Source organism: Stegodyphus dumicola, chromosome 6 (genome assembly GCF_044657685.1).
Source record: "Stegodyphus dumicola isolate Sdum_Otavi_A_Nest chromosome 6, ASM4465768v1".
NCBI classification, from domain to species: domain Eukaryota; kingdom Metazoa; phylum Arthropoda; class Arachnida; order Araneae; family Eresidae; genus Stegodyphus; species Stegodyphus dumicola.
The window spans coordinates 198626736-198648481 of record NC_140773.1 but is presented as its reverse complement, the minus strand read 5'-3'; the positions used below and the strand labels follow the sequence as shown (position 1 = coordinate 198648481).

Here is a 21746-nt window from a genome sequence, read left to right as displayed (position 1 = left end):
GCATATCCTTTCATTTCTCCAGAATTCGTTAGCCAAAAACGGGAAATTCAAATAAAGGGAATCTGAAAACTGTGTACTCTCATAAGCAATTCTGACATTAGAATGCCATAAATTCTTGCTTGTACAAAAAGATTTCAGTAACTTACAATATTCAGAATCTTTGTAGTTTTTGTACTACCTTGTTCAAATATGCTGAAGACGAGAATTTCTATTGAATTTGCATTGCATGTAAGCGATTTATAAAAGCACGAAACGAACTAAATGGAAATAAATTTCTATTCAAACTTTTTTTTTTCAAACTGCTCTTGGGTCATTTGAAGACTGGTTATTGAACAAACCCAAATTTTTGGCAACCGATGTTTAAACTAGCGTTGTACTAACGCAATCTGCCCCTTCAGTTACTGAACTCGCCATTTCATTTTCGAAAGAAAACGCTACCTTGTGTTCGTGTTATCAAATGATTGGACATAGTTTTTAAATACAGTAGGCTACACTTAGTGCGATTACGTTTCTTCTCTGCTATTTTGATAGCATCAACCGAATAATATTAAAATGTCCATCAAAATAGTAATGGAATTCAAGTACTTGAATGTAAATATAACTAGAAACTGGTACTTTCAAGAAATTTTAATCAGGGAAATACAAAGGTTTGTTTATGAACGTTTTATAATATTTCTGGTAATTATTTGAAAAATGCTGGGCCACTAATCTAAATGTTCGAAGTTGATTTCAAGAGACCTCCCCAAACGGTACTAGCCATTGCAGGCGTTGGCCACTACTTAGGCCGAAATCGGCGATCACTGCGTTATGGAGGCACCTAACAAGTGGGCCACTGTTGCCTCCTATGAAGGAACAGAAATTTTACATCCATGCCTTCTCTGGGATTCGAACGCGGGGCCTTCGGTACGGCAGTCGGAATCGTTAAACACTTTCCTGTCTGAGCGGCATTACAAGAGAACTTGCCAGTGTGAAATTCGGACCTTTGGCGTAGATGTTTCTAGGAAAAAATAATGCGCAGAATTTTTGCTCTTGAAAGAGGGACATGTATCTGATCTCCTCAGAACAGATCAATTATTAAAAATCTAAATCTACGTCGAAGTTGGTTTTGTTGTCATTTTGTTTAATTTTAAAAGGTTGACTAAGATTAAAACCAACATGTATGGCGACTTAAATCTTATTTGGCGATACTTTTTTTTTTTTTTTTTTTTTTTTGCAACTTGACAATCTTTATAATACATTTTACTTGCCGACTTCAATTTAAAAAAAATTATTCTAAAATATTTTGATCATATAAACTAAAATATTTTGATTTATTGATCACAATAAACAATATCTGAAATAATCGGAAATTACCAAAACTTTTTAGTCAAACAAATATCGCAACGCCTTCTCATCTACCGTAGAGCCCTGAATTATCTTGGTACCATATTTCTATTCCTCAAAATTCGTTCTCAAGAGTATTATTTTAGGATATCGGATGACTTTCAGAGAGTTGCGACCAGGAGTTTGAACCATCTGGAGACTTTCTGCGTTTAGAAGAATGGCAACAACGCTGGAAATTCAGTTAAAGGACGTTTATTGTGAAGGTGATAAACTAATTGCATGCATATTAGATTTAAAAAAAATATTTCCTTAGAAACAGTCTTCATATATTCCCGAATACTCTCATGACCAAGTATCAGTTCTAAAAGGAAATTTTTCCTGAAAAAATAAAACATTTTTCATTATGGAACAACTTGCAAAATTTTCTACCGCAAAAAATTATAAATAAAATGTATTGTTGCGCGTATACTGGTTCGTACTGGGTTAAATACACGGAGAACCAATGAGATCTTGATAAAATTTATTTTTAATAAAGAAATACTTTACAGTTCTAGAACTTTCAGCAAAAGTACTCTTGCAGCTATAGTATTACAAAGCACAATCAGTAGCACAATTATTCACTTATGGCAAAGCACACGAGGACTATCTGTCTAAAGGGAGGGATGCCTTCGTGGAGGACTTTCTAAGGGAACTGACTCTTGGACACGTTACACATGGGGAAAACCACGAAAACGCCCATGTAGCCAGTCCGTTCGCGGGATTCGAACCTCGGACCGAATTACCAGTGTTCAGAGTCTTTAGCGCTCGGCCGCTCGTGGGTCGACTTGCTATTGTAATTTCCTTTTTCCGAAAGAACTTCGTTCTCTTCAGACATTCCACGTTACATTGTACAAAAGAAACTAGAGTTTAACATAGCTACACCAAAATTAATGTATACCAAATTCATAGCATTGCCTCCTTCCCAAGAAGTACACGTCCTGTGCAATACAATCCCTCGACAGGAAGCCATACTTATAACTAAAGAAAATCAATGCAATACTAAAACAATAATTTCAATAAATAACTTAAAACAAATCGAATACTAAATCCATAAATGCAAAAATTTTACATATTTAATACAAGTAGGACCATGATCTTGTACTATTTACATTATCTACACTACGTACTATGGTCATAGTAAGGAGCCCGCGTGTCATGATGAACGACTTTAGGCTTAGAACGGGATGACGTACGGATCCGAACTAAGACTTCGTTTAGCCTGTTTAGGACCATGTAAGCACCGTCCCAGGATGACTGATTTATGAAAAAATCATTACTATTCTTTATCACCTTCGTTGAATCGACTTCACGTAGCTCTTGAATCGTATCGCGAGTTCATAGTCTCGGTCACCAAATTGCCTCGCTCTGATGCCAAATTATGCATCATTTCAAACCGTGCTTGGACATCTTGAATGTAATCAGTGTTATTCAATTACACTATCAGTTAAAGAGGAACCAGACCAAAAGGTCGCGAAGTTTCGTGACTTCTGGTGATTTCGCTCTACATTTGGCGATAAAAATTATTCGCCAAATCTGTCGCCGGCTTGGCGATATAGCCGTTTACCTCAATGTTAAATAGACTTGGCCCTGCAATCTTATTTTTACCATAGGAGCTTCGCTCTCTTCAGATTTTTACTGTTGCATTGTACAAAAGTGACTTCAGTTTCACATATAAGTTTACCAAAATTATTTACATGTATGCAAAGTTCGTAACACTAGGTAATGTTGTTTCCAACCATTAAATTAAATTCGCTGTGTTCATCTGCTCTTAGCTGGATTATTGTTTTCAAAGAACTTCATGCGCAAACAATCACATGAAAATCATTCTCGGTACTGTTTCAGTTTTAGTAGATATACTGGCGATGAATTCAATATCCTTTTCTCTCAGTGATAAAGGGCTAATGTCAAAATACGTTTTCTCGTTTTTGGCGTTATAGAGTGGCACATATATGATTCTAGCGAAAATTGTTTGACGTATGTTGTGTTGACGTATGTTGTTGACGTTAAACAATTTAATCTCCTAAAAATAATATAACTCCAATTTTATTACTTTATTCTACAACAACACAAAAACAACACAGAAATGAATTCGGTCTTTTAGCCTCCGTATTCCTCCGTTCGCAAATGACACAACCTCCGTGTTCCAAGCGTAGTCTCAAGCACTTAAACGAACAGTAGTCTGAACAGGGCACATTGTTCTAACATCGCTATCTATTCTCGCAGCACGAGCGTCTTGCAAAGTCTGAACATGAAGGGTAATAACCCAGATCGCCCAGCAGCTCTACAAATCTTACGTCACAGAAACCGGGCACGTCCATCTCCATTAACTGGGTTAATAACTTACGGGCAGCCAAAACATTTGACAGTCTAGGCAAGATTGTCCATTACACTCGACAGTTAACATCGAAGTTCTACTTTCAGAAGAAGTAACTAAGCTCAAGACCTTTTAAAACATCATAGGGCTTTGGCAAGATAGATGGGACGAATTCCCCACTATCTTTCCAAAGGTATGAATTTCACGTCTGAAGACTGATTTTTTCCTAGCACAGGCCTTCACAAACCAAAGCAGGTTCCCTTCTTGCTTAGATCGGTTTCTCCGACAGGACGTCAGATCCTCAGGCGGAACGCTGCCACCCGAAGCATGTACCTCTCATAACTCAAAAATGATTATCAATAGAACGTTTTAATTTTGTATATGAGATTGCTATAACATCTAGTTGTGCACCTCCTTTTTTCATTGCAGAATTATTTTAAGAATGAGTTATATGTGAAAAAATGAATGAGTTAATTTTGAAAAACTGGTATAGAAAAGTGCATACAAGAATTGTGTTTTTAATATAATTTAGAATATATGTAATATTTAGAATACTGAGTGTATTTATAATGAATATAAAAATACTAAGAAATTTTTAAAAAAAGAATTGCATGTGTATGATAAGGGAGTACTGGTTCAAAACAGAGACCATGCTTTTACCTCTGTTATTTTTTTTCTTTCACCCTCCTCGTATAAGAAAATTATAAACTTTGAAGGCTTCCACATTATTTTTTCATGTCATTTTTATATATGAATGGAGTGCAGTTTTTTTTTTCTTTTTTTTTTTTTTTTTTTTTTTGATAAATGGAATGTGTAGCGCAGTTTCAAAACTTCACTTTTCTATACCAGTTTTTCAAAATTAACTCGTTCATTTTTTCACATATAACTCATTCTTAAAATAATTCTGCAATGAAAAAAGGAGGTGCACAACTAGATGTTATAGCAATCTCATATACAAAATTAAAACGTTCTATTGATAATCGTTTTTGAGTTATGAGAGGTACATGCTTCGGGTGGCAGCGTTCCGCCTGAGGATCTGACGTCCTGTCGGAGAAACCGATCTAGGCAAGAAGGGAACCTGCCGTGGTTTGTGAAGGCCTGTGCTAGGAAAAAATCAGTCTTCAGACGTGAAATTCATACCTTTGGAAAGATAGTGGGGAATTCGTCACATCTATCTTGCCAAAGCCCTATGATGTTTTAAAAGGTCTTGAGCTTAGTTACTTCTTCTGAAAGTAGAACTTCGATTTTAACTGTCGAGTGGGATGGACAGTCTTGCGTAGACTGTCAAATCTTTTGGTTGCCCGTAAGTTATTAACCCAGTTAATGGAGATGGACGTGCCCGGTTTCTGTGACGTAAGATTTGTAGAGCTGCTGGGCGATCTGGGTTATTACCCTTCTTGTTCAGACTTTGCAAGACTTTGCAAGACGCTTTGCCTTTAAACAAGGAACGGAGGACTTTATACGGAAGCCAACTGCCAAGCACCAAAGCAACCCTTAACTACTTATGATATACATGAGTCAGTTTTAAGTGGATTTGTCTAACAAATGGAAATGTTTGTATTCGAGAAAACTGTGGGGTCTTTGAGTTTTGTGTAAAATAAGAAAATTAAAAATGTAGCAATAACAGTAAAAATCGCAATTTTTAGTAATACTATTATAAACTCTATGATGTTAAATGTAATTTATATTATTGAAATATAATATGAGTTATAATTCTAGTTATGTTTTCAAAATTTTGAAATTTTTTGTGATTATTCAAAATAAGTAGTGTGTGTGCAAAATTTCAGGGCAATAATTTTCTAACTATACTCCCTACAGTTCTGATGCGCACTTATCGATGAAATCTGAACCCAACATCCGTCATGTGATCTGAAATGGAATTCGATATAAAAGGTATTTGATGCGCAATTCCCCTCTCTCTTTTTGCTTCTGCTTCGGCTTTTCAATCCGCTACGTCGCACTGCCGCTATCCACAGAGAATTTACTTTTCCAGTTTTCGTCTATTGTTTAAGAAATATAAGCTGTATAAAATTGCGAGGCGCATGGCGCTTCCATAGTGATGATGTGCATTATCATAGAATAAAATTATATTTCCAAAATTAGCGACCACGTCACCTTCTAGTGACATCTTTCTAAATTCTCTTCAAGTTATAATGCAGATTCTCTTCAAGTTATAATGCAGAGAACCATCATCCATCCGTTGCAACTTTCTTTCACCAAGCCATCTTTTTACAATAATGGTCCTCTCCTCTTAAAAGTCCTTTCCTGATCTTTATTTTCGCTATCGTTGATCTTAGTCATATACTTTCAATTACTGAGGTGTTCTAAATAATAAAAATATTCATGCTTTAGCAATGTCAATTTTTTTAAAATTAATTTTGGAAATAACGAAATCTAACTTTTAATGCCGTCTCCCATTTCGTATATTTTATATTGGGAAAAATTTAGTACTCGTTATGAAAAATTAAAATTTTAAGAAATTTAATTCTCGTATGACAAAAATTGACCAGGAAATTTAATTTAAAAATTTACAATTTTTGATGTCATTTTCAACTTGCCTTTAGGGGTCGGTTCATTTAGTAGAATGTTGTAATCTTGTCCATATTACATGGAACAGTAGTTGCCAGAGCCTACTCCGAAGAGAGGCTGGACTTCTATTTTCTACCCCCAATTTTGAGGGAGAGCATCCGAGGGGGATCCGGGAGTCTCCCACCCCTCTCCCCTTCCACCAATCCATACGAGAGGACTTTCGGCTCGCCGCATATTTAGAGTGCCACCATGTCGCACCGATACTATACATTTACAAACATCCATGTCTTCTCCGGGATTCGAACTCGGGCCCTTCGGTACCGTAGTAGGCTCCCCTAACCACTAGTTCAATATGTCAGCAACAGAGTATGTGATATGTATGTACAATATGTAATTTTGTATTTATGCTGTGCCAGGTTCTCATACATAAAATTCGTACTGTATCTGAATGCTGTAATGTATCTATACATGTTTATATCTTTTATTTATGGTACCTAATTTATACTAAGGATCGCGCGTACCTCAATGGCATGTTTCTTGTAAACTTTAACTATCAAGATAACGTATATGTTATGGGTGTATATATCAGTATGAGTGAGAGATGTATACTTTTATTTGTTCTATATATCTGTATATGAGTTTGTATTTATATGTATATACATATATTTTGATTGTACTCTTCTTCAAGTGCCTTGTATGCACATGTATATATTTCTTTGTACATTGTTGTACTCTTCTTCAAGTGCCTTGTATGCACATGTATATATTTCTTTGTACATTGTTGTACTCTTCTTCAAGTGCCTTGTATGCACATGTATATATTTCTTTGTACATTGTTGTACTCTTCTTCAAGTGCCTTGTATGCGCATGTATATATTTCTTTGTACATTTTTGTACTCTTCTTCAAATTCTTTATATGCATATGCATATCTCTTTCTTGCATTTTATAAATGTCGTGTGCTCAGCCGGGGCTGCCCAGGGCTGCGGCCTGGTAGCTAGTGGTTGACTCCCGCCGAGTTGGTAACCATTCTGCATGGATATATCTATACCTGGGTTGGAAGCCAACTCAGCGGTTAACCTCCCCTAACCACTACACCGTTTGAGCGACTATTTAGTAGAATATTTCGAGAGAATAAGTTTAAATGAAGTGTAGTAAAGTATGTGTATGATTTAAAAATAAGCCTTACAAGGAAGTCGAGGTGCCCACGTCAGATTTTTATGCTTAAAAAATTTTAAAATAAATTTTAAATAAATTTTTTAATTTAAATTAAATTTTGGTTTGCCCCAAACGAAATTAGCTGATGATGAAAGTATGTTTATCTCGTAGGAAATACCAACTTGCGCATATATCTTTCTAGAAAGTTGCATGAAGAAATTGTTCAGTGCATGCCGTCATATAACGAATAAGATTACACACATAAAGGGCGAGGATGAAAGGGGCTCAAAGTGAATACCAATGGGGGTACAACTTTTGAAGGCCTGCTCTTTATATACATATATTTTGCCCCAATTTAAGGAACTTCTGCTGAAAAATAGCTATTTATAAGCTTTGCGTTGCCACTCTGCAAAGCGTGACATTATCTATTTTGTATATACACATCAAATTGAATCAGAAAACTCTGCGATATATAAAAAAAAGTTGCCATTCGAGAAAACGCAATTATATAAGTTTGTCTCGAATTTAATAAAACTCAACAATTTCCAAGCGAGCAATGGCAACACTGTACGAAAAAAAATCTTTATCGCCAGCGCGCGAGATTGAGCATCGGAAATCGTAATGATATGCTCTTTTGCTGTTTTGAAACATCTTGTGATATTGCTGTTGAATTGAATTTTATGTGGATTAAGTGCGAAGAACATGATATTCAATAAATAAAGGTAACCCAGCGTTGAAAAAAGGCCATATTGGGCGTAACATAAAATCTAAAAGCTTTCATATTTTCTTTTCTCTTTTATTTATTATTTATATTTTTATGTTTATTGCTAAGAATTATTTCCTTCGCACTTACGCCACATATAGCTCAACAGTAAAATTACAAAAATTTTAATAGCAATATACATTAAGAATTCTCGATGCTCCGTTAAGTGTTGGCCTCCATTTTTCTGTTTTTTTTTTTTTTTTTTTTTTTTTTTTTTTCCTTCTAAGATGGTTTTCCAAATGTATTTTTCTATTAACGTTTTGTGTTTACTTTATATATGAAATATCACCTTCTTGGCGCTTACACTCCATAAAATTCGATTCAACAGCTGAATCACAAAATATTTAAAAACAGCAATAGAATTTCTGATATACAGTCTCACACACTAGAGATAATTATTATTATTTTTTTTTTCCGTACAGTATGGCCATTGCTCGCTTTGAAATCGTTGAGTTTCATTATCATAAAATCGTTAAAGTTTTACAAAATATGAAATAGATAATAAAACAAATTCGAAATTCAAAATGTGGACTTTCAAGTGCCCATGCTCGGGTACAAGACAACGTTATTCAAAATTGGATAGCTCTAGGTACCGTGTTTTTCCCAAAGCCAGAAACATGCATACTGTTAATATTTTTATTATTTAACAAATAATTATATTTATTTTCCTTTGATACTGGAGTGGGAACGCCCTATTTGAATCATATAACCGTTGCTCGGCAACGTCAGAAATGTTTAAAATTGTTATTCTGAAAGTTTTACCAGCTAGTAGTTGTATGAAAAGTTTATAGAGAAAAAAACTGTAATAGTAAGCTGGAGTGTGAAGCTGTAACGGATAGATGGAATTTAAATTATATATATTTGTGACTTGAGAATAAAATTTCATGTTTACAAAGAAGCTCATCTGTTATTTCGATAAAAAATTGCAAAATACGCTACAATACATTCATATAGATGCTTCATTATATTTAAGTTTTTCAAATATCAACGCAGAATACCGTTTTGGGACTAATATCCAACCGGGTCTAATATCCCTTTTGGGCTAAAAATTTGTGCTGGGTAATTTATCCAAAATTCACTAGTAGCTTGATTATTTTTGGAAAGTTAATCGCGGTTGCTGCAAAGCAAAGGGAATGACAATGATGTGTAGTATTTGCTATCATTGCTGCTTATAAATTCTGCTTAACTGTTTTTAACATTTCTAAGACAAAGCTGGGTTATCGAAATTCCGATTTAAAAATAAAAACAGTAATAAATATTGAGAGAAAATTTTAATAATTTAAATGCATTTTTTCTCTTCCGATCACAATAAAATCTCTGAATATAAATTATTGGTCACCAAAGTGAATAAAATGTGTTAAAGAAAACTGATGACCAAACGCAGTGAAACTCTGACATTTGTAAGAACAATACTGCTTTCAAGATTCTCTAATAATTCCAAGGCATGAAGTGCGTTTTGCTTTAATACTTGTTGGCAGACTATTCTCTCGACTATGGTATTATTATCTGGGGATTATTAAGCCAAAAACGTCTGGCTAGGTTGGTATTTCAAAATAGTCGCAGTTCGGAAATTAAACAAGAAACCAAATTCTGAATTCAATTTTCTTTCGCCGTAATTGTTACAAAGTAACATTTTTTTGGTGCATGGTAAGTCATAAATACAAGCGCTGTGTTATGCAGCAACCTATGGATTTCCATTTTGAAAATAGAACGAATCTTTTCCGTTATATGATAGCGCTTGTCAAATAATACTTGTTTGGTTTATTGAGATTACGGCAAAGCATACTAGAGCTGTCTGCCTATGGGAAGGAATACCTTCGTGGAGGACTTTCTAAGGGAACTGGCTCGTATACACGTTACACATGGGGAAAACTACGAAAACGCCCATCCATCCAGCCCGTTTGCTGGATTCGAACCGCGGACCGAACTACCAGTGTTCAGCGACTTGACCACTCGGCCGCTGGTGGGCCTCAAATAACACTAGTCTAGACTCTTATTTGACACATCCGGCGAGAAAACATTTTCGTCACCTCACTTCGACTATAGTAAAAGTTTCCTATATCTGTTAAAAACCTATTTATTTCTTAGGTTTGTTTCTTATGTGAGCAAAGAATGAAATAGAATGACACACTTTAAAAACTTTTTATACGAAATTCGTACTTTGAAAACAAAAACTTGGTTATAAAAGGTAAGAACAATATAAATTTAATAGTATACAAATGGCAATGTTGGCGCATGTATCTTTCTGTAGAAAATGGTTTGGCGCTTATTGTCCGATAACGCAAAAGATCTAACATAACTCCTATATAAAAGGAGCTTGTGTGCTTACTTTTCGTAGCATTCCCGATTAATTATATTGAGTCACATTCTGTGCATCGTGTTTGGTATTGCTTCTGGATACTGGTAACTCTTAAGCTTTTTAGTTTCTTTCATGTACGTACATATATATTCTTTAATTTAGATCAAAATGATGTAAAAAAAAAAATGTGAATCTGTTGAACTACTTGATATTTTGGTTTTCTAAATACACACTAATATAAATCGACTTAACAATCATCCGACGATGAAAAATCGTGATTTAGAATACAAACTGAAAATAAGACAGAAATACCTTTTAATAATACAAATTATGCTCAGCTATGTGTAATTTATTGCTATGACGATGAATGATTTCGACTACGAAAAAGATTTTCCATTTCTTATTTACTACTTCAATTCTGCATATTGCAGTTCACCATTTCCTATATTTTCTTCATGTTCTGCTGATTATTTTTCTGTCGACATCTAATACATTTATCTATCAACACTATATCTTAACTTTTCCTCATCCTTGTATCATTTTGTTTAAGTATTCTATAGTGCTCATAATGTGTACCTTTTTTCTCCAATTTCTTCATTCAATTTTTATAAATTTTAAAGTAATGATTCTACACCTTTATTGTTGCATATCTTCTCTTCTTAACTATGTGCTAAAGCATCATCCCCCCTCCTCCATTAAATGTATTCCTAACACTATCTGAAAATTATTATTTTTGTTTTAGTATTACGTCTACCGCTTTAGGAAGTCTCCACTTGATGAAAATACATTAAATATATTTTCTGCTACGATCATGTCCTTTTTCAATATTGTCATGTGCTTTTTCATTAAAACAGAAGGAATCTTATATCAAACCTCAATTGTGTTAGAGCTTATTAATGTGTAAATGCGTAGTGAACTGAAGGCAAAAGATGTTTCTATCAATTTCAGTGTGCTTACCTAATGCCTAAATTTAAGCTTTCTTAAGCCTTCGAATCATCTTAATTGAGACTCATCTTTGCTATGGTTTTTCTTACAGTTCGAGTCTACCAAGCAATTCCCCCCTAAGACTGCAAAATTCCCCCTTTTGCAAACAGTTGAAAACTTCTGTTTTAAGTGCTTACTGAACAGCCCTCATTTGTTATTTAATTAGTACAGCAAGGGTCGGCAAAACAATTTTAAAGTGCCCACAGTTCAAGCATCTAAATTATTCAAAATTTTATTATGAGAACAAATTCAAAATTTTATTATTAAAACATTCGTAATTATAAAGAATAATTTTCGAAAAATTATTAATTTTATTTTGGTCCTTTTAACAACTGTACCAACTGTATGTTCAATTAAACTGTTGACATAAACTAAGTCTTAGCGACTTCTAAATTCTAAATGAATCAATTTTCGACTGCTAGAAACATCTGATTCCGCATACAGTAAACTATTTTCTGCCCGCATTAACCTCGCATACTCCGTTCAACCATGACATACTACTATGCTTTACGTCCTTAACCTTTTGGTATCTGGCAACTCCTAAACACCAATTTATAATTTATTTAATTTATTTGATTTGATTTGTTCATATAAAAACTTGCAATTTCACGGATTTGTATTACATGCGTAATATGCATTCTTCTCTTCAAACTAAAAAATAACGAAAAGATACAGATAACATTGCTTTTGCAATGAGTGTTACTAAGAAAATAATTTCAATTCACCTGATTGTTGTGTCTCATTAATTTATCTAAATTGCGAAGACAACTACATTTTACAGTTTCCTTGATAGGCTAGCAACAGTCATGAACTACGTCCCATAGCAACGTTTTTCATCCATATCTTCGCAATTACAAAAGCAAATTGTTAGTCCATTACAACTTTTACAATCCAATCCACTTAAATTAAATTTATTTTGATATAATTATATATTTATTCTTATTATGATCATATAATTATTCTTATTTACTATTTATTAATATTATTATTATTGTAACCACTCCATGGTGTCCACCAAATTTCCTTATTTCTGAAATATGCCCTTATGGTAGAAATGCTTGCCGGCCACTACTCCAGAAAACGATTAACAGATATTAATGCACAGTTAGCAGGCATAACTAACAGTTAGTACAACTGTGAGTGGAGTTATTAATGAGATAGGGTACTAAAAATTAAACATTGTTTAATGTTTATATTACAAATTTGTCATACTCGCTAGAAAGCGATTTCTTGAAGTAAGAATCTAAAAGTACGTGTGCAGTTAATCCAAGTCCTGGCACAAATTTATCATGTATTGAAAAGCAGATATTTCTTGAAACACTTTTTGCTATTATAATGCAAAATTATTTTGGGACAAAATATAAGCAGGAAGTGTTACACATCTTGTGTTTAAAATGGATGAAATGACGAAATGTTACACTTCTAGTGCTCAGAAAAATAAACACATGTGAAAAAAGGTCTAGTGTAAAATAATCAGTTTTAATGGAATCATCTTTTAAAACTACAGTGTAACAGATTAACTAAGGATATTATGCATAAGAATTTGTAAATAATTTAGAAGCACAGATAGAAAATAACATGAGTTTTAATAAACATTTTTTAAAAAACTGATTTTTCTTTGGAGTAATGCAAAATCAATGAAAACGTATTAAGATGTCAAAAGTTAATATATGTACTTCTCATAATAAAATTTTGAAAAATCAAAAGGTAAAAACACTCGCTCAGATTGTTTCCCTAAATGTAAAGAGATGAATAATAAGTTTTGCAAATCTCTATGCCCACTAGCAGCCGAGACCTGAGTATTGGTATTTCGATTCGTTTATAAAGTTCTCCACTAAAGCATCCCCTCTTAGGCAGATAGCCCTCGTGTGCATGCTCATGAGCATGTTTCGACATTAATTTGATACGGATAATAATACGCTGCAATAGTGTCTATATTTGTACACTATAAATTGCATGCCACTTTTCAATGGCCATCAGATTTCCCGCATGAAATTCAGATCTCGGACCTATTGTGGAATGTATAGTTATTTGGAAGGTTACTTTGCGGTTGAGGGGAAAGTGTTTGAATACTCGTAGCTTGACTCAGACTCATTTTCCAGTGGGCTTACCAGCGGTAAAGTCGCTGAATACCGGTAGTTCATTCCAGGGTTCGAATCCTAGTGAACGAGCTGGCTGCATGGACGTTTTCGTGTTTTATCTCGTGTGTAAAGTGTACTCGAGTTTCTCTTAGAAGTCCTTCATGAAAGCATACCTCTTCCCAGACATAGCCCTCGCATGCTTTGCCATAATCAAATAAACCAAAATAAATTCCAATCAGCGAGCGGAATTTATGGGTGTTATCGCCCACCAGTGGCCGAGCGGTAAAGACGCTGAACACTGGTAGTTCGGTCTGAGGTTCGAATCCCGCGAACGGGCTGGCTGCATGGGCGTTTTCGTGGTTTTCCCCATGTGTAACGTGTATACGAGCCAGTTTCCCTTAGAAAGTCCTCCACGAAAGGCATCCCTCCCTTTAGGCAGATAGCCCTCGTGTGCTTTGCCATAATTAAATACACCAACATTATGGGTGTTATCGAAGTTTTTCCCATGTACAACGTGAATTAGAATCTTTTTTTTAATTTTTTCGTGAAGACATCTTTCCCTTTGGGCAGACAAGCCTCCGCGTGCTTTGCCAATAAACCGAATGAGGAGTTACTGGAAATACGGATTTCATAGGACTAGACTTTTCATTAAACGGGAAGTAAAATCAGAACTCGTCAAGCCTTGGCCAAAGTGCCGAACAACTTCTGCATCAATATTATGCTTAAACGTTTTAATTTCAGATTGTTGCTGTCCCGATGTTTGTTAATTCGCATTTTACTGTTTGAGTATAATGCCTGCAATATTTCATAAACTGTTATAACATTAATTTTGTTCATTTTTTAGTTTTGATTTTTTTTCACTCGAGATAATATTATTAAAAAGCCACGATTCATTTATTTTTTATCAAATGACTGTATATTGCTGGTGTCAAATTCATTGTTAGTTAGCTTTATGGGTACTTTTCCGTTTTGCCTGCGCAGGCGATAAAGTCGCCAACAATGGTACAACTGATGCCAAACGGAATATCCTCGCTGGTAACCTTTCACGCCTCATTTTCAAAACAAGTAACAGCCATTTCTAATCAGATTGATTGTTTCTTTCAATATTGGCGATACAATTACATAGAATTTTCATCAGATAGTTCAATTTTATGCCCCAAGGCCATTCGCGGTAATTAAGTCAATTAGGATGCAATCACACCATTCATCCGAAGGCAAAAATATAGAAAAGATAAAGGTCATCAATTCTAATGAGAATGCACTAGCGAAGTAAAGCACTGCGATTTTATATAATTTTTGAGTAAGCTATTCGTACGAATTGAAATAATTCTTGCATTTAAACTTGTATTCCACATTAAGATTTAACTTGAAATTAATGTAGATAATTACTGAGAAAATTAGATTTTTGTAGCTTAGTTTAAGTGAGATGAGATCACTTCGGGTTACGTGATAAGAAACTGCGAATCGGGATTTTGTACCATGAAAGCATAGTAAATTCTTAAATTAATGGCTTTTTGAAAAATAACTTCAAAAGCCAATAAATAAAGACAAATTTATTTATTGGCGTCAAGACGACTTCTTGACGCCAATAAATAAATTTGTCTTTATTTTTTAGCTTTTTACAAAATTTTAAACGATATTAAAATGTCTATACCTTAAAAATAAAAAATTCTTAGAACTAACATTTGTTAACGTTTTTTATGTGAATACTGTATGTTGTCGCCAATAAAGTCTGCTTGGCGAGATTTGCGCCGGCGAAACGGAAAAGTACCGCTTTATGTAATATAAAATGCAGTTAAATATAAAGTCTGATAAATTAGGAAATAATGCTGTAAAATCTTGGATAGTCCATGAATGTGAACTACAGATCAAAATCTGAGGTGATTAAAAACTTTTGGATTGTTCTAGCTAGCGAGTGCAAAAAAAGTATTGTGTAGCCCTTGCGTGCTTTGCTTTAAATCAGTGGTTCTCAACCGGTGGTACGCGTACCACTGCTGGGACGCAAAGAAGCAAAGTATTTTTAATTAAATTCAAAAATTAAAACCCCAACATCCTAGTTGAGTTTTTTTCTCTAACACTCGGAAATTTATGCGATCTAAGCTTTGTTCAAGAGTGGTGGCGGTAGTAGTACTTTGTAGTGGTGGTACTACAGGCTTTCAGTTTTTGTTTAGATGGTACACGTTAGTCAAAAGGCTGAGAACCGCTGCTTTAAATGGTTAAACAAATAAGCGAAAACAATGCATTATGTGCTTGAAAAGTCCTCCATCAATACATTCCTCCAAAACCCCTGCCCTCGCGTGCTTCATCTAATTCAGCAGTCTCGAAATGCCTGCAGACCGAATGCAGGATCTAAAAACATTTGAGAGGCAATTTTTTTTTTTAACAATAAGCATTTCGCATACTAAATATTAAAATTGGTAAAACATACAATACTAATATCAAAGAGGGAAAAATACACATTTACTTTTTATTTTAACTCTAAAGTTCCAAGACATTTTTGACAATGTGCAAAAACATTTTTGTTGGTTCCGCTTTGCCATTTAAGTATACTGACAACCAAGTATTAAATTCTTAGACTGACATATCTTTCAAATAATTCTATCATGTTTAATTAATCTTTAAATAAATTACTAAAACTAAGCAAATTATGAAAACTTTCGAAGTTTTCAGAGCAAATTTACTAAGCGGAGCAAAACTTGAGCACAAATAACAGCATTGTCTCATTCTCTTATTTACTAAATTTTCCTTCAACTCATAAAAAATATTTTTGTGTTTAAATAATTATAAACGTTTTTATTTCTGAATACAGCTTCAGGAGTTTCGATTCTGATAAAGTCTGAGGCCCACCACTGGCTGAATAGTTTGGTTATCAGGACCGGATTCGGAAATGTATGGATGTATGTGTTCATATATGCTTTTATATATATGTACATACGTATGTATGTGAGTACACACCCATACACACACGCATATACTCACATAAACAGATGTATTTCTTAATCCAGTTCCGATAACAGAAGTTTGACGCCAAGTGTTTAAGACGACCGAATACTGCGAGTTCGACTCAGTTTGAGTTTAAACCCAGAGGAACGGGCTGGCTGCATGATTGTTTTTTGTGTGTTTTATTTGTATAACGTGAATGCGAACCAGTTTCTCTCAGAAAGCCTTCTATCAAGGCATCTCTCCTGTTAGGCAGATAGATAATTTTCTTGTTCGTTTTTAATGGAAATGAAAACATAATTTCAGTCTTCAAATAACTATAATCATGAATTCTTTCGACACCGTATTTGCAACTATGTAAATCTCTTTGTGGGCCGTATAAAATTACTTTGGGGATGGTCGCATGCAATCTGCGAGCATCCAATTCGAGATCATTAGTGTAATCAACTAACCAAGCAACCATAGCGCTACGTAAGACCATTGTCCGATAGCAATAACATGTCAACTTCCAATTATTTTTACCTTAAAAAAAAAAAAAAAAAAAAAAAAAAAAAAAAAAAATTACCTTTGCACATAGTGTTTCTACCTAGAGGTTATCGCTCGCAGGTGGACTAAAACCGCTGAATATTTGTAATTTCTCTCCAGGTCTGTTGGTTTTTCGGAGAAAGAGCATGCTGCAAGAGATTTGGCGGTTGTCTTCAATTAATACGTCCCAGTTTCCCTTGAATTTCTTTACAACGGAAATCAGCAGATTACACTTCGCTGCTTTGTTTTAAGCCAATCATCTAATCAAGAGATTCACGTTATGCATGTACAAAACCATGAAACTTCCTCTGCAACCAAGCCATTCGCCAGTATTTGAACCTAGGTCGAACAACCAGGGTTCAGCGATGATGTCATTCGGATGCTAGTGGACCAAATGTATAGTATGATATCTCAAAAAAAATATCTAACTTCCATGAAATCCTGATATCAGTATGACAAACAGTACGATAAGTATGAAAAATATGTGTAGGAGAATCATTCAAAGATTTAAATTTGAAAATAATTGTGGAACTATTACGACTTGAATAGTTTACTCTGGAACAAAATCTTCAAGAAGCTTGGCAATTTCATTAGATACTTTGATCTTGCAGCTCAAGCCCTGATTCACAGTAATTGGAAGTATCTAGTTTGCTGATAGTAATATTGAGTTCTATTTGAACATGTTGGAAGTCAAAGATACCTTGTGTTTGGTATTTTCCTTTGTTCAAATGGGCGTGGCCTGTTATGACCATGAGACTAACTTGTTTGGTTAGGTGGGTCGAGCTGCGCCCACTACTGATACTGATACCTTAAATCTAAGGTACATTTTAGGCATATAGTCAAACATGCAGGGACTATATGCCTAAAATGTAGATGAGTTAATGGAGAAACTTTCAAAAGGTGGTTTATGATAACCTTTAAGACGTCTTGTCTAAGGCAAGGGATACCTTCACACAGGTTTTGTAATTGACACTGACTCTCATTTATGCTACACATGAGAAAAATCGGGAAAACGTCCATGCTGCCAACCTATTTACCGGTATTTCGAGATGGGGGTAGAATTTTTAGTCTTCGACTGTCTTATCCACTGAGCCAAAGGTGACGCTTCATCCTTCAGTGTCCGAGTGAATTTAGTATTATAACCCAGTAAACAAGGTTTTATGGTTAATCTTCGGATTATGATAACTTGGCGATCTTTTGGCGAAAATTTGGCGACCAACCCTGCTACAGCAACCTGCTAGTTTTTGTTTGGACGCCATTTTGTTTTCACAAAGTAAAGGCATTTTTTTTTTTTTTTTTTTTTTTTTTTTTTTTTAATTACTCAACATTTTTTTCCAACAATCTGCTAGCCGAATTACGCTTATGCTAGAACTTTTATGGAACAAAAGTGCTTAATCATGACGAAGATTAGGTGCGAAATTAGGAAAAAGTGCAGAATCGCCCACTGCTTGCCGCGTTTTTAAGAATTGCTCATACACGGTATCATCCATGTACACGTCGATCTATTTTCACTTAAGAAACATCCCAGAATTGCACAAAAATGGCATTGCGCACACTCTTGACTTTATCCATGTACACTGCTAAAGTCCTAGCTTTATCGCCTTACCAAAATGTCGCCAAACTACCTGTTACCATATTCCAAAGATTCGCCGGTTTTATTTACTGATATATGTACATTTCTGCGATCTCTTGCATTTTGCAGTTAGGTATGCCTTAATCGTTTAGTTGTATGCGACGCTATATTCATAGCGTCGCACACACTGTTCTGTTAATTTTAGTGGATCACGTAATTTTTGTTCCCATTTCAGAGTGTCCGAAGGGCGGGAGGGGTATTTTACTGTAGGATAATATTTACCATTTAGATTTATATATGAACACATATCACCAATCATGCTTTTAGAAAAAGTGTATTTTTCTAGAAGTTTTTTATATTTTTAAACACTTTCACTAAAACTTTACTAATCCTTAAAATATCCATAACATTTTAAACATATACTTCATGCTAACATTTTACCGCAGATCTTTAGATAAGTGACTACAGTAACGAAACTAGTTTATATCTGAAAAGCTGGGCTTTTTATGATCACGTATGGGTTGAAACATAAGTAATGGCCCTTTTTTAAATTTAAAATTGTTATCTTAACAAAACAAAAAACAATAAATTAGTCAATAATCTCAAAGTTTTGGGATTTTCCCCATAGACCCCGGATGTCGAACTATAGTCATTTGGCTAGAACTTAGTCGTTCGGCTAATTCTCGAGCGGTTTGATGCGCGTCGTCATGCAGAAGTTGATTCAAACGCTTCTTCATCAAACTCATTTGGTCGTCCGGAACGAGCAGAGTCTTCGAGGTCCAAATTTCCAGTTCTGAATTTGGCAAACCAATTTCTTGCTGTTCGTTCAGGCATTGCACATTCTCCATACACTTCACAAATCTCTCGGGCAGCTTGTGCAACATTGGCGCATCAATTAAACGCAAAAAGGTGCCGAAAATGCTTATTTTGTCGGCTTGACACTCCATTTTAGTGATTTTAAAAATAATAAAAATTAGCTCAGGCGAAAAAATCAAATACGCCATCTTGTAGAGGGAAAGATACTCTTTCCAATAATACAAAACATTATGCCAATACATTTTATTTTTACCGCGTAATTTTAAACACAACATAAACATAATTATTTATGTTTCAACCCAATATAACATCAATGGCTTGTTTCATAACGATGTTCGAAAGAAAAGAATAAAATGTAATAGAAACAAAGCATTCTATGATAACATTTTATGAGTTTGAAGTCTCGCAAAAATGAGTTTTAAAGTTCAATTTACTGAATTCTTTTTACCTTTGTAGTAATGAAGAAAGTTTCCTAAAACATACCTGCTATATTGGGATTGTTCAATTTTTTTTTTTTTTTTCTAATGACACTCTAATTATATTTGTTTCAGACTGTCCGATGCTATGGAGCATCTGAAATTATCTCTTGTTCTGAAAATTTCCCTTTTGTTCCTCTCGTACCTTATCAGCATTTTCCTAACGTGGCTTGTGACGGATAAACCTGAAGCAATTCTTAGTTTTATACCAGTTTTCATCTCTTTCACCGTCTACATCTTCACTCTACTGATCTTCGAATTTGGCAAAAAGATGTGGCAACTCTATCTTCAAAAGAGCAATAGACTTCAATACGTCTTCAACGTCAATAAGAGATTTCAGAGGGCTGGATTTCTCCAGACGACCCAAGCGATTGAAATTCCCCAAACGTCTGAAACATTTGAAATTCCTCAGACGACTGAAAGGACTGCAGTTTCTCCTACCACTGAAATGATTGAAATGGCTGAAATTTCCAGAACGCCTGAAATGATTGAAATTTCTCGGACGGCTGAGATTGAAATGACGAAAATTCCCGCGACGGCTGAAATTATGGAAACTCCCCATGGAATGCAAATTTCCCAGACACGTAGATCTCCCCAGAGGGTAAGAAATCCAAGAAGAACGGAATTCTCCACAGGATTTGGAGGAGGATTAGAATTTCCTAAAGGAACATTTAATTTTTAAGACGATGACTTTTTGTATGTGCACGATGACTTTACTTTTGTAATTTTACGATTTTTGACTTTTCCTAAATGTAATTATTTTAATTTTATTGATTACGAAAGAAAGAAGAATCAGAAAATGAATCTGAGTGCAAATTCTTTGTGAACATAAATACTTTATCGTTTATAAATATTTTATTAAATATTTTCACTAAAACATTACTTGCATTTTCCCTTTTTATACCTCACGTCTTTATGAATTCTTCATGAAAGCGAATTTTTTGTTCAAAATGATTTATCAGTTGTTTTCCGTATGTTTAAGAGGAGCACATTTATAAATAAGAACGTTACAGTGTACAGAATTCAATTTCCTCAAACAAATTTGTTGAGGGCAAATTTGTGAGAATGAGCAAATGAGCAATTTCAGATTTGACTAGCTTTTAAAATAAAACTCTGTAGATTTGGAAGGGGATCAAGCACAGGTCCTTATTTCTTCAGGCACAAAAAAAGTAAAGAGAGATGGGAACAACAGCAGCCATATTTATAGGAAAATCAATGAGCGAAGTACAGTAAAAAAACGTGAGAAAGCTATAAGAAAGCTAAGCTACACGTTACACATGGAGAAAAACATGAAAACACCCATGCAACCAGCCCGTTCTTCTGGAAACGAACCCAGGTTGGAACTACCAGTGTTCAGCGGCTTTACCGCTCGGCCGCTGGTGGGCTGAAACTCTAAGCGTATTTTTTTTTTTTTTTTTCCCGAGAAATATAGAATCACTAAGAGTGTAATCTAAAATAATGTAGCACAAATTAAAACTATTTATATTATATCTAGGCAGGATATTCATTTACTTTATCACACCTTGGAAGAAAATGATTTTTATAGCCGCATTTCATTTGCAGAATGTCCGAGAACCGGGGGAATGAGTCATAACTCGCAATAAGGAAAGAACAAAAAAAAAAAAAGTTTTTTCCCCCTTTTCACGCATTATCACTGCCTGTGGAGAAAGAAAGGAAAAGTTTTCACCACACACACTGACCTTGCGTTTTCTGCTTTCAAAGCAAACAAAATTACCCAGATCAAAATAAATAATTCATTATTATTCCTACTTCCTTTTGAACGACGATCCCCGGAATTTCCGGGTATCGAAGCTCAAAATCCCCTGCCTGATATGAAAATCTCATGCGCAACCTGGAAACACAGCGATGTAGACCAGAAGTCGGCACGCGGAGGTGGCGGTGATAGACTTTCGTCTTTAGATATGATC

At 34.7% G+C, this 21746-nt stretch overlaps 1 long non-coding RNA gene across 1 annotated transcript; it reads left to right on the top strand.

The window, feature by feature from the left end:
* Positions 1–10413: 10413 nt before the first annotated feature.
* LOC118199662 (uncharacterized) lies at positions 10414–20618 on the top strand. Its single transcript, XR_004759979.2, has 2 exons — positions 10414–10557; positions 19894–20618. It is a non-coding gene; the product is annotated as an uncharacterized LOC118199662 (long non-coding RNA).
* The last annotated feature ends 1128 nt before the right edge of the window (positions 20619–21746 follow it).